We start from the raw sequence: 15,063 nt of genomic DNA on the forward strand, positions 1-15,063 counted from the left end.
AGTGTCGGACCGTACATGTGTGTCGCGGGTTTAATATACTCACTCTCTTTTTTTTTTCTTCTCTTGTTGAGTTCTACTACATGCAGGCTAGAAGCTACTCGACCTCTTTTTCCCTTCTGTGTTTTTTCTCAGAGATAAAATTACTTCTTGATCATCCATGAAACGGATAATGTGTGACTGGTGACTGCTGGCACTGTACATTCTCTACATGATTTATCTCCATTACAACCCAACTACCGATTATTGGAGATCAATCCTTCTAGACTTATTTTAATTGTGTTCTATCGTGTGCGCGCTTATAATTATTTCAAAAAGCAATTATAGTTTAGTTCTATTTGGGAATTTCACGTATTGTTATAAATCTGAAATTTTGAATACATGGCGAAGCGTAATCGCTTATGACCAACAAGAACTGGCCGAGCTACGTTGCCTTTTAATCGCCATCACTCATTTAAATATTTTGTTTATACACAGAAAAAAGAACAGAACTTATGAGTAAATCAACACTCCTTGTTTTCACAGTTTTTAGGTGGGTCTTACGGCGAAGAAAGTCCCCGTTTTCTTTTCTTTACACACGAAGCGTATACAGGATTAAAGGTTGCGAATAAAATATTTATTATCTACCTTGCGCACCCAACGCATATACTTGTTCTTTACTTTGAATTTTGAGCTGCGTCTGGGAATAATGATATTACCAATATCCCAACACATATTGTAATACAAAAATAAGAATTATTTGTCATATTTCTTACACAAAATCAAGGTTTAAAGCAGATCAAAAGCACATCAGAAAGATGATCACGAGTCTATGATTATTTTTACCTGAATGAAAATAAAAAAATCGGTCTTGCAATGCAACCAGTTGAAATTATGTGGCCGACGATTGCACACGATAGCTAATTAAACCTGCGTATAACAACTAGGAATTTTGGTCATTTTGAATAAGAAAATAAATTGAGCTGATGGCTGAAACAAACGCGACACCATAATTTAGTTCTTGGTCGACATCGCCCTGACTTTTGTTTGGTGCCTGTGCTTTTGTGGTACGACGTATAGTAGCTAAGAAAACGATACGAAAGTATTGTACGAGACCACACAAAAGACATTAGACACTTCCTATGTGTGCTGCTGGAGTGTTTCGCTGTATGGTACAGTACGTCTAACCGCAAACTGCTGCGCAGTAAATTCTTCATAGTCAGTTGATTTTATGGCGCATGCAATACAGCAGGGGGTTTGTTTTAACACGTTTGCCTGTTCTAGATACAACATCAACTGTCTTCGCTTCAACAATAAATAGCTGAAAATACTGGTCTGAGATGAGCCCCAAATTTCTAATCGAACTTTATCGCATGTTTGTAATAGGCTACAATGCGACTTCTCGTATTTTTATTTGACAAGAAGGAGAGCTAACGATATGTGTACCCAAGAAAGGAAGGCCCATCAAATATTGCGTAAGAGTATAACGCTCCGAATTTGTGGCAGAGAAGAGTGGAAACGCCGAGAATTTATGTAAGCTTGTCACCCGTCCCATATTAATAACGAATTCGAATAGAATGAAGGTGATATCATTTTAATAAGTCAAATATTCTATCATTATATCATCGTATTATAGTAAAAGCAGATCTTTTAACGGGATTAAATACGAAAAATTAACTAGGTCTCGCGGTCTTCTATCCGTTTCAAAAATATTTATTGTTTAATAATCATAATAATCCAGTGTTTAAATAGCACCCGATAAAGACAACAAAGAAAGGCAAACATTCTGTTTGGTTGTATTGCAAATAACGGGGGTTGTTTTTTGCGTTTCGTTTGGAAGAGGACACCCAACATTTTGCTGTTTATATCGACTCTGAAGGGACGAACAAAAGCAGAAACGGGCCTATGGAAACTGTGAATAGGCCTCTGCTGCATTGTATTGTATTCCATCGAAGGAGGCCTATCATTCCCTGAATTGCATTATTCATGGCGAATTGGAATTCTTGGGCTTTTCGTCGTTTGCTTGAACTAACCGTCAGTGGTGTGACTTGAGCAAAAAAAAAAAAAAAAAAAAAAAATATACGACACCTGTAGGTACCTCTCTTTGATTAACGACAAGTTGGTATCCATTTCTTACACAGGTGTTCTTTGCTTCACAGCAGTTGGCCTTTTGTATATCAAGTTCAAACCCTAGCTGGAAAAGAAGATCGGGATATATATATATACATACAAAGACACAAAAGGGTGAGCATAGAAGAGGAGGCGGGGGACATTCAACATTTAGAAACGCAGTTAAATGTTAACCCCCATCGTTCGCTCAAAAGAGAGAAAAAAAAAAAAAAAAAAAAGGGGGAGGCCTATTGTGTATAGGGGTCCGGTCTCAGCAACACTTTCAGCTGACATGGTGTCCATCCCCCCTGATTATAAATATCGGAGCGCCCCAGCACGGGGGCCACGCGCAAAACCCCAATCGTTCATCATTCTACTTCCATTTACTCTTGCCCTTTCTATATACTGGCCTCCTCGTTTTGAGCCGGGAATGAGAGAAAAGAGGTACAGGAATGAGGGGGGAAAGGGTAAGATGTCTTGTTGTGTTTTCACATAAATTGTCCGTTCCTGCATGGGACTTGTATTTTCCCATGCCCGCTCGCACATCTTGATCATTCCGCAATTTCAAAAATATTTATTCAATTGATTTTGAAATCATTTTAACATTTTATTTTAACATTCCATAACCGTAAAGTGCATAAGGACAAAAAGATGGTTGAATACCATCATTTGCATTTTCGAATGACGATTTTTTTGCTGAAGGGTTTCCCTGGATCGTAAAAAGGTACCTTCGCTTACTGTACTGGCGCAGACGTGTTTTATTCAGAGCTATAATAGAAGATATTGCGCAACTTCTAAAATGGTTATAATTTCTAATTCCCACTTCCAAATAGTTATCCTGTTATTCCCTTACAATAAAACTCAGCAACTTAATTGTAAAACATATAGGACTGAGGCTACTTAGGGACAACCTTAGTTTAAAATATTTACTGAAACATTACATTATTCGCAGAACTGAATTTTTTTAAAGATTCTGTGGTTAGTTGGTTACATTTAAAGGTATTATTGTTTTGTTTTTTTTTGTTTTTTTTTCAGATTTATGTCGTAGTGGAGGAGGAATCGCAGTGCATCGATGACCGCTCGATGCGATCTTTTTCTCGGTTTGTAGTTGTATATAGCTGCTGCATACCTGACATTCCCACCGGTAGGTAGCAAAGATGCGTCAGACATTCTTCCGATTCCAAACTGGTATTCCCTTCTTTATGCCTTTTTCTTTCCTTCGTATATTCCGGGAAGAGTTACTACATTGAAACCTTCTACCTGTTCATCAAACAGTCAGAGGCTTTGTATGTAAAACATATCTCCATCTTTTTCTTTAACTTCTTTTACTTACTCACTTTCAACTGCAGTATGTAGCTACAATGTTGTTTGGAGATTTTTTTTCCACCGTTCAATCTGTTATTGTTGTTGTCTTTCAGATATCTTCAACGCCGTACAGTATTGTCTTCAATTCGAATATCAATATTTCTTCCGAGATCCTTTGATTTTTGTATTCATGAGTTCAGCAGTGCATTTTAAGACTCGCATTAAAAAAAGAAAAGAAAACAGAAACAAGAAGAGACAGGAATAATTATTATAAACACGGCTCACGTTTCTAAATTTTATCAGTTTTATATGAGCGAAGAATGTTTAAGCCTTAACTCTATTTTTAAGCTGGAAATCTAGTTTAGCTATATATACTGTTTAAACCCAAAATAGATTCTTATAGAAGCGTAGCCATAATACGCCTGTGTAACAGTGTGACGTGCGGTCGCGTAACGCTTGATGTCATAAACACCCCTGGACATAACTTTAAAGCTCTGCCATCTCCAGGAGTTATTTAGCAAATTGAAAAAGTGTTAAAAAAAATATAAATTAATCAAGCTACAATGATGCGTAATGGACGTCATGCCACTTGATTTCTGATTATTAAGTAAATTGATTTAATCTAGCTATATTTTACTTAGCATTTTCATTTGAAACAGTCTGTACTATTTTCATTTTTCTTTGGCATTCTTTGGTGAAGATTGTAGGTGTATGAAATCACGCTTCCAATTGAAAATATATCTTGTGGCTGTGTCTGTTGCTCATCATTCTAGTGCAGACCAAAGGACAGGCTGGAACATAAAAATGGTAGAGAATGGGACTATTGTTGGAAAAAAAACAAAAAATCATCTGAATGTTACAGATAGATCATTCTATTTTTTTCTCCTTCTTTTTCTACATTTTTTATACACGTCACACGTTTGTAGTTTCTCAGTTATTCTCACGGACGTTTAAAAAAATGTTTTGTGCGATCATGACGGGGCCAGTACGATCGCTATAAAAAAAGGAGCAGGCCCTCCAGAGAAAGAGAAAAGGTGTGCAGAGAAAAGTATAGTTAATCTATTTGTCTGTCCACCTGCGCTCTATATTTCAAGTTGCGGTCTGTCTCAAAGGGAGGTTGAAAAAGCTCTCCAGCAGCGGGGATCCTTTCACCGCCCAATGATTATGTGTAATGCCATGCAGAGCCATTCGGCGCATCATCGCATTACTGCACCTACTGGTTGCACCTGCGACCAACAGTGTAACAATTGTTATACTAGACACCAGCCCAACACCCCAATGCATCCTCCTTTTTTTCTCAGCTTAAGACTAAGGTTCATCCGCGCCATGTTTGAGTACAAATTCGGATTTAAGAAGAAGAAGATTTTCTTGCATTTCCTTGGAGCAATGCGCGCATCTGTTTTGCGAGAATTTAATCGCTCGTTGCATTAGTATAGATATCATTTGATTTGGCATGGCTGGAAAAATAATTTTAAAAAATTGGAAACAAAATGAAAAAAAAAAAAAAAATTAAAATTACCGTTGGAGAATGATCGTGGGAAACAAAGCGAAATAATATATGGGGCCGTTTTCTTTGCCGTTCATTTAACTTTCGAACACATGTTAAACGAACTGTAGCACGGGCAAATTAAATGAAACTTTAGTTTTTAGTTTTTACATTTCCCATGTGTTTTCAACAATTTGTTAGACAATCGGATAACACGCCGAGCTGGGGGGGAAAACATGAAAGCTGTTGTAAGTGTTGCATAAATAAGTAAATCAGCAGTAGGTAAAGGGCTGCTTCATTTCACTGGATGATGGGCACGCTGTTCAGCACCCGTGGAAAAATAGGAAATGGAAGTAGTTATTCTCCTAAGTGGAGCTCGAGAGTCTTGCCAAAATCAACAAGGGCCTGTCAACGTGCTCCAGCTTTAACCCTTCACCATCTTTGTACAGTGTAAATGTGCACACTTTCATTTTACATACAAGATACTCATTGCAATTTGTATAAACTTGACTAAGGACTAAGCTGCTATAGCTATTATGTGCAAGATACGCTTCCAGTGTTATTACGATAGCAGCGTACACAGGAAATCTGAGCGACATTTAATTGGAAATTCTTACCAATCCTAATAACACATGTTGCTGATATGAAATGACATGGCAATTAGCTTTCTATCCGAGCGGAATTTCCGATGAGAAAGCCACACATTTTGTATTTTGATTTTTTAATATTTCGAAGCGTATAGATTATATAGCATCCCAGGTTCAATCTGGTTCATGTACTACCCCCTTTGGCCTTTGTCCTCTAGACCTTTACCCCTTTCTTCCTGTTTCCACGCAGTCCTCCACTGAACCAGCAGAATAAATGCCCTGATTCTCTACGGTAATAGCCGGTTTGTTGAAAATAAACTACAAGCTGATGCTACAGATGTTTCTGTATTTTCAAACTATAACAAGTTACCATGGTAACGTCGTCAAATTACTTCGTCCTCAATGCTAAACTGTTACTAAAAAGCTCTTCCAATAAGTCCTCCATCGTCCTCCATGAATGAAAGTTTACTGAGTACTTTGGCCACATTATATAAAAAATGTGAATCAAAATGATTACATAGTATTACCATTTGGAGTCTCTTACGCAGTTGCACGTTAAGTTATCGTTCAAATTTCTCAAATTGATGCAATTTAACTCTGGAGCTATCGAGATGAAATTGTTGCTAACCCTTCGAATACGCTAGAAATATTACATCAAATTGAGGAGCGACAACGAATGTGGTGCACTTATACGAATCTCCTAGCTTGACTGATCAACGGTTGGTATAGCGCCCCCGCATCCACTATTCAGAACAAAAAAACTATTTAATGAGCGTAGGCCTGAGAGGATCTAACCTTCTACCGTGACTAAGTAAAAAAGAGTACTATGTGTGCTTTGATTTGATTACGAGAAAATTGGGTCCTCCCGTAGTAGCCTAGAAGCATTGGGATAATGCAGTTTTCCAATTATAGTCCAAGTAGATTAAATGTAGTTGCTAACTCTACCCACATTGCCGTTTCCCGCCGAGGGCGGTGTCACTATCGAAAATCGTATTTTCTTTTCAATTAACGAGTCCAAGATTCGATGAGACCAAATATGGGCTATGGGGAGGAATCATATTTTTGCGGAAAGTAGACTTTGAATCCAGTCGTAATGAACAGCAACTGGTTTGAGCAGAATGTAGCGATAATCGAACGGCGCAATCCGCGATGCCGAAATACTAATATAGGCTAGTAGTTCGTTTATTATTTACGAAAAACTGACTGAGGCTAGTGAAAAATCGCATCGCAAATTTAGATAATTAAGACCGGATTTTCTTTTTTTTTTGTTTTCACAATTGACAGTTCACTATAACAGCTAATTTGGCGAAAAAATAGACCCATAATCCCCTGTAAACGACTTGCCCGCTGATTTATTAGTTTTGTAGTAGTTTCACCGGGATATTAACGTTTGAAATTCCCAGGAAATTCCTGTCTTCCATTTTATGTCATTTTTCGCAATTTTTCGTTACCTTTACCTACCCAGTGGGTCAAGTAGGCTATGTCGTTTACGTCTCTGCCTTCAGGTTATTTTTTCCTCTATTTATCAGGCGAAAAAGGAATTAATTAAATGTTCTGTATTTCGCCAGGAGAAAAAAAAATATCGAATGTTTTTTGGCAATCTAATAGCCTAATAAATTTGACTGTACAATGACGTTGAAGTCTGGGCTAATGCTATGAAATATCTTACATTGATCTGAGTTCTCCGTGAAAAGTACAAGGCGTAAAGCAAAGGAGGGCTGAGCCTTGTTTGTTTATTTCACCATACTACGCGTAAACTCCACAAAATACCCAGCGTATTCACTAATACTACAAAGACAGCACAAATACAACATTTTTATCACAGAAGTCCTGTTGTTAGTCGACTTGTTTGGTCTTATTTATGAATCGTATTTGTAACAAATCCAATTTCATTTTCCAAATAAAAAATCTAGTATTTGAATTATAATAACAGCTAGAAAAAAAGAACAACCACAACTGTCAATTCACATTCTCAACAACTTTTAAACCGATAGACTTATAGCTTGAATCTCCATATGACAGCTTTCCGATAGTACTAGATCAGAAAATTCTAAACACAAAGGAAAATTGTGGTACGGTAATTATGTGGCTTATGTGTTATCTAATACCTCCTCCCCCCCCCAAAGTAGATATTACAATTTGTATTGTAAATATGGGAATCAGCACACGAAATGAACTAAATAATGTGCGATAGATTTTGTATTATTCTTAGTACTTAACAATCTGAACGTACATTTTTGGTTTCTGCTATTCATCAAACGACGTACATTAGGTTCACGTTAAATAATTCCAACTCAATATCTAATACCGGTGTATACGGATGAGTTTCAAATCTCCATGGTTTTTTTTCGTTTTTATCGATTCAACATTCTTTGAAACAGGATTGCTTATAGTTCGTTCGTGAGAGGGGTTTGACTGAATATTAAAAGAAACATTTCCCATCATACACATGGCACGGAGTATGAAACAGGTAGTTAGGTTTAACAAAGAGAAAAATAATTTATGACATGCCCTAGCGGCCCGACACTCTCTTCGCTTTCGTGTCGGCTGAATTTACGTTTTCCGAGTCGTGTATATTGTTGATGTAAAAAGGGGGGAAAAAAATGGTGTATACGTTAGGTCTTCAAACAAATACTTAAGATCTAAAAAAAACTTACATTAAAGATTAAAAAATTCTCCAGGAATAAATTGTTTCACTAGTGAAATCCGTCATATGTTACATTAAAAAAAGAAGAAAAAAAGAAAAGGCTCGACGTTCCCGACGTTCCCGACGGGGACAAGTTTAACAAACTTTTCTGGGATATATTTATCGAGATTTTCTCATTGGAAACAAACGAACTCGGCTGTGTACACATTTGCCTACGGACTATTGGTTGGATAATTCGAATAAGGCGCGTCCAGTATTGAGTTGCGACCATATAGTGGTCGAGGGAAGACTCGAATCGAATAATGGAAAAAGATAAGCCACAATCATCTTTTGTAACCGTCGGCGCTGCACGCGCATATACTATGTGATGGTCTTTCGTTTCTTTTCTCTCTGCTGCGCTATTCCCTTGCCTATTTCAGGCGTCGAAATTTCCTCACTCGACAGTTGGTTACTCTCCGCCCCCACAAAAGGCGGAGCCCTCCTGCTGGGTTGAACCTCCTTTCGAAGAAGAAGAAAAAAGGAAAATATCTTAGACTCGTGAGTGTCTCTCGGCGCACGTCTCAACAGCAACAGCGGAGCAACGGCAGGGCATAGGAAAAAGGAAACTGCGCCAACATGAACACACACGAGAGCTGCCATGGTATATACCGTACACAAACTAAACAGCCAAATAGACGACTTTGACAACACGTTACAGTACCAAAACCATTTGGACGTTGCCCAGAATTGCCTTTCCCCCCGCTTTCGTGACGTAAACCAACTGTCTTGATAACAACACAGTTGTTTTATAATCTTTAAAACGGATTGCAGTCATCATTATTAAACTGTTGAACTTGCATCTTTTTTTTTGTTGTTGTTGTCTGATTCGTCATCACAGGTGAACGGTCCGTATAGATACGCCAGAGCTTTCGAAATCGCCAGCAGATCTGACGTTTGAAACTAGTCGAAATCATCCGAGGGCGGATGTGTGTGGAGTTATATACCTTCAAGAATGGCACGCCATATGAACGATTATGGCCTTGCGATTTATTATAAATCATCTGAATCCGTCTCTGGAGGCACTGCAATGTTTCTTTAGACTTAAAATAACACCGATCTTTCATCATGATCGATCTGATATTCGGCTTTGCGCTCCTCCCTGCGTCACTCATCGCGCCGAGCACGTCGTGCTATTGCCAATAGAGGCACAGCAGTGCACACGAACCGCACATTTCTTTTTTCCACTCGTTTCTCGACGGGAGTTCCTTTCTCACTGGCGAACGTCTTCAGCTATAAACAGATTCCACCACCATTCCGCTCTGACAACTGTGAAGGAATAAGGAAACTTCACCCACATTTATATGTATAAGAGAATGAAAACATTTTCTTATTTCTTGGTCAATTCGGACCGTAAATAGGTGTGGCAAGACTTCTTAAAACGTTTTAGCAGCTGGTTAAAACTAGAAGAGTTCTACTAAGGTGATATCGCCAATTGAATCCTACTCTGGTTTCATTTTTCCGTGTAAATTTCTCACTTCACGTTCACGGCTGTTCACGGCCTACTTATATCTATTCGCTTCTTCTGGAGAAACAACTGCTATCGCTCATCGTGGCGCTTAATTCTCGGCCTACATATTCATGAAATGCTACGATTCAAACTTGTTTCACGCCCTCGTCTTTCTCGCCCTGTAATACTCTGGACTCTGGTTGAATTCCTATACAGCGTCGTGTTGTCGAAATGAATCCGTTCCATCCGTTCTTGTGATGACGAAGCGGCGGCAGCTCGGTGGCAGCGCGGGTTTATAGACAGCACAGCAGCAGCTACTGCGTTGTTGTAGGCTTAAAAGGCCTCGCAGTGATGGCAGGGGGATACAAAGGGGTTTTGCTGTGAGATTCAAACAAGGCCGGACGGAAACGCAAGGGAGAGCCGATGGCCAACATAAACTGCTTCATAAATCTGGCCGAGCCTATTGTTCCATAGCTACACAGCTTTTTTTTTGTGTGTCCCTCTCCCGCGTAATAACTACGGTGAATGTAGCCAATCCCGAGATTTCTTTCCAGACAATTGAGATTCCGTGTTATTGTAGACGCGGGGAGATAGATACAACAGGGCGTACTTTTCTTTTCAAGGTCACCATCAAAAAAGTTCTCTGCGCCAGGCCGCGGGTTTTGTTATCATTTTGATTCTTCTTCCGAGCTTTTCTCTTATTTTCTTGTTGTTGTTGTTTTTTTTGTTTTTTTTTTGTATTTTAGTTTTTTTTTTTCGTTTAACGGTATGTTGTTTTCCTTCTTTTGAATAAAAAAAAAACACCGACTGTCGCGCTGCGTTCACGTTATATACGTCCGACAAATCATTCACGCTCTGTCTTTTCAGTCGCTCGAGAAAGTTTTTCGTTGCGCACGACTCGACCGATTTCCGTTCCGTTCAATACAGTTAGAGCGCTGTCCGTTTCTGCCTAGTCTTTTGGGTTCTCTGTTTCTTGTGGGCAAGCAGCAATCGAAGCAAACATTTGGTGGGGATAAGCGGGAGCATCAGCTACGATGAACAAAACAAAACCCCAAAAAGAAAGAAAGAAAGAAAAAAAGAAAGAAAAATTACGTTGCATCACTGCTCAGCGCCGGCGACCGCAAATGATAAAACAAGTAGCGCTTGGGATCGATAACTATTAAGTGGTAACAAGGCGAAGGTGAAAAACATCTAGTACTACTACTGCGTGTTATTGTTCTATTTTCCCTTCGTCGGAAAGGTATTGAGAGCGGCTCTGGATTAACTGGTTATTCTGGATTAAAGCGAACTCGAGAAGAATGGCAAGAATAGATGAATGGGGGAATAGAATGAGAAGAGACAAAAAAGAAAAGAAAGAAATACTAAAAACGGGGAGTGTGTAGGAAGCAGCAGCTATAGCAGGAAAAAAAAAAGAAGGACAAAAAGAAATAAGGTGTAAGCCACCACAAAATTCGAGAAAGGTGCTGCTATGCGACTATGGTATCTCCGCACTGACAAACTGGGGAAAAAATGACAAAAGAACTGATAGACTGTGTGTGCGTCAGTTGCCTGCTTTTCATTGTCCGACGGTTTCCTTTGATTTCGATCGGACCGGCTATTGTGGTGTGGTGTGCTGCGCCGTTGAGGCGTGATGGGTTTGGCTGGTCGATCCTCTACTGGCCTCTGCATATAGAGTATGTGTATGTGTACACACACTATACACATACTCTATATAGTCCACGGTTGGTTATCTGCAAAGAAGGTAGGGGCAGAGGGTCGCTGCAAGAGAGAGAGAGAGAGAGAGAATTCATCTTTTCTGATGGCCTATTTTTCTCCCTCTTCACTACATATATGAAGGTGGATGTTTCCGAAACTAATCCGCACAACGGGATCAAAAGAGAAAAAAAGGGGTACGTACCCCGTTGTTCGCCGCAACATTTGTCTTTGTCGAACAGAAAATCCCACGTGAAAAGAATGGAGAGTTTCTCTAGTTCCTTTTCTTTCTTTTCGTCTCTAAACACAAAAAAGGAAAAGAAAAAAAAGGAAAAAAAACGGTGTTTTGGCTGGATTAGCTGTGAGCTTGCGACCCTGAAAGTTCGAAACACTATACAGTGAAAAGGAATCCTTGTTTTTGTAGAGAAGAAGAAGAAGAGGGTCTTGGGAATCGGCCCGAGATGCGCGTCTTGTCCGGCGTTTGTCAAAAAACCAACAACGAATTGTTTGCACCTTGTTCTCTTGGTCTTAGTCGTGTCTCACTTCGCTTAGTTGATCAAACTAATCACACATTTTTCTACCAACATCTTTTTTTGCACCTTAACAATCAGTTTAATCACTGAATTCAAATTGTGTGGGGAAATTCGAACAAATAAATCACTTAACAAATGTAGACTGACTTTTGGTTTACTTAACTGATTAAAATATTTTATTTGATAAATCTCATGACTTGTTTTAGTTCTTTTTATTTTGCTGTATTTGTCACATTTCCCCAGTTTAAATTTTTTTCCTTTTCGTCAATTTAAGGAAATTGTATAGATATTTATATTCAAAGAAAAAATGATAGTTTCATATCGAATTGTGGCGCAATACAACATTGTAGCTATCTTACGCACTCATTGTGATGTATAGGTTGCCATCAACTTTATTACTAAGAGAAAGAGCCCATCATCTAGCCGACAGACCGATCAATCTTTCGCATTCGCCTGACTTGTCCAGTTGATGTCATCTAATCAACAGTATAGTATATGAATGCAGCAAAAGTATTCGATGGTGCGTGCTTCAACCAAATACCAAAGAATTAATGGAGGAGAAATCTCTTGCTTATTCATCCACCATTCAATAAACAAACGGAGGAAAAAAAAACAACAACAAAACAAACAAACATGAAAACTCTATATAGCTATAGTATATACCTAGGGCTACCGAAGCTTCTGCTGGCGCCACTGTCATCCCTTTATTCTTTCTCTTACGATTATTTATGATTGGTCACATACGTATCGATGATCCTTTCCCTAGTCTGTCTAACGTTCTTTTATTTTTATATACTCTATCATACTGAGCACTCTACTATTTCGAGTAGGGTAACAACGCGTATTTTCTTTTTTTTTACAAAGAGGCGAAGCGACGCGCCTATCAATAATGCATCCAATTCCACCCCTTCTATATCCCGCCTGATCGTTCTATACGTAAAGTATATTCCTCCCCCCCCCACAAAATGTAATATATTTTTTTTCTGTCATGATGCTCTAGTACCAACTCCATGTATGATGCATTGGCGTGGTACAGACGTTATTGCACTTTGCACATCACCCACACAACAATCAAGTCCACCCTTTAGTTTTTCTCCGTGTATAATGTCATAACTTTTATTCACTAGCGTTATGGTACGGTGATTTTTCTTAAGATTTAACTTTGCCCCTTACTTCAATTTAGGCAAAAATATGTTTTCTGTTAATGATTTTCACATTCCAGCAGCTGATGGAAAAGACAAAGCAAAATTTAAAAAATAATTTATTTCGATTTATTTAATATAAAAGTCGATGAAGTAAAATCCAACTTAAATCCCAATAACTTTTTCCTAGTATGAATAATAAAAACCTGAATCATTATGTGCAATAATGAACACCATAACGAGCGTTATCTTTGAGACTTCTCACCTTTCTCCAAGCCTTTCTCTTAACATGATTAGATCTTGGTAGATTTTAACGACCGTTGAAAACCAAACGCAGATCGCCAAGTGAACTTTTCGTGTATAGTAATATAAACGACATTTTCTGCCTAGTGATATGGAATATGGCAATGGTTGGGCGCAGCTACCATTTCACACTTCGGCTCGTTAAGTTGGATACGCCTCATTGGTCTTGGCCGACACATCACCTTCCCATCCGGCTGGAAGCGGATGTTAGGCATCCTCTCTTTTTCCACCCACCACTGGTAGCGATGGCAGAGAGACAGTCAGCACGTACGGCTGGCTGACTGCTCGAACCATTTATTCCGTGGTTGAGGGGATGAGAGCCCTTTTCATCTCCATCACCCTTGCTCTTTTCTATGAGCTAGATCTACAAACACTGCGTCACTTCTTCCTCTTATATCAATATATTTATAGCTGTCCCTCCATCAGCCTTCTCCCCTTTTCCCCGGTTCTCTCCAGTGCTTCGCTTCTATCAACCATACATGGTAAATAAATATTTATAAACATATAGTAGATAAAGCCAACCGCCATAACAATAGCAGTAACGACGTGTCCCCTTCGACGTCAGTAGGCGATTGATGAACCAGCTCAACTCGGAATTGACTCGATGGGTCCAATGATTATGCCGATATTATATCTACTTCCCGCAGTGCGCCGCAGACCTATACCCAAGCATATTGATCATATACGATCATAGGCAGTTTAACACAGTCAAGTTTAACCCGGTGCAGGGCATAATTGCCAATGGATGATTACATTGCAGTGCGACAACGTCTGTACTTACCGTTCTTTATTGATAAGTTAACTGGCTACAGTTCCTCTATATTGTAGGCCTACATAGTAAATGCGTTTAATACAATTAGGCTCTTTAAGCATTTTTGAAAAGAGCGACTATACGCATCTTTTCTCAATGTGTGACTGTCGCTGGAAATACGTTTACAAGAATGACAAGCTCTCTTACATAAAATGCGATTTATTTTTACCAGTTAATCTTCAAGTTTGTAGGCTACCGTAAGTTTTCATAACTAACAGTCAGTCAATAAATAGGGACGTTATTCAACCTATAAGTAACCTCGATCCAAAAAGGCCCGTAAGAAATAAAAAAAGTGCGGAAATGAAAAAGACTAGTAAATATATATCAGGTGACTAAATTACCTAATAATAGCCAATGATATTTTCCGACAAACCATATTTATATATTTTTAATAATGATATGTTAGGCCTAATTAACTGATTTATTACTAAATAACTTTGTTCATTCGGTACCAGATTCAATAAGAAATTTTTGTGTTGTTTTTTTCTTTCTGTTGAGGACATTTAATATTTGCATGTAATAGAGAATAAGAAACTTAACAGGGTTATGGAAGTTTAGATAACTTTGATTGTTTTCATCGCGTTTCTAATTTGACTTTAGACTATCTCTAATCCGATGGTTTCTGGGGCTTCCGGTTTCTGGGCAGGATCCTGAATTTGAATTCCCTTCTGTATGTATCGACTGTATATGCATTGCATTAAACGATTTTTTCTATTTTTAAGCTATTTTGAGTACGCGCGCCATCTTTTGACGCGAAAACAAGACAATTATAATGCTTATTGTGCCGCGCCAGGTTTCCTCCGGGCTTTTGGTGTAATAACGCGAGTTAAATGAAAACCAATTAACACCTACTCCCTGGTCATCAGTAGCATCAGCTCATCCTATAAGCGAGTTTCTTCTGTTAGCTTGGTTATTTGTCAATTTATATCGTTTGAAACGCTAGGCGACAAAAAGTATCAGAGATATATCGAGCATCACATTTCGAG

The sequence above is a fragment of the Daphnia pulicaria genome, chromosome 7, assembly GCF_021234035.1.
Source record: "Daphnia pulicaria isolate SC F1-1A chromosome 7, SC_F0-13Bv2, whole genome shotgun sequence".
NCBI lineage: Eukaryota > Metazoa > Arthropoda > Branchiopoda > Diplostraca > Daphniidae > Daphnia > Daphnia pulicaria.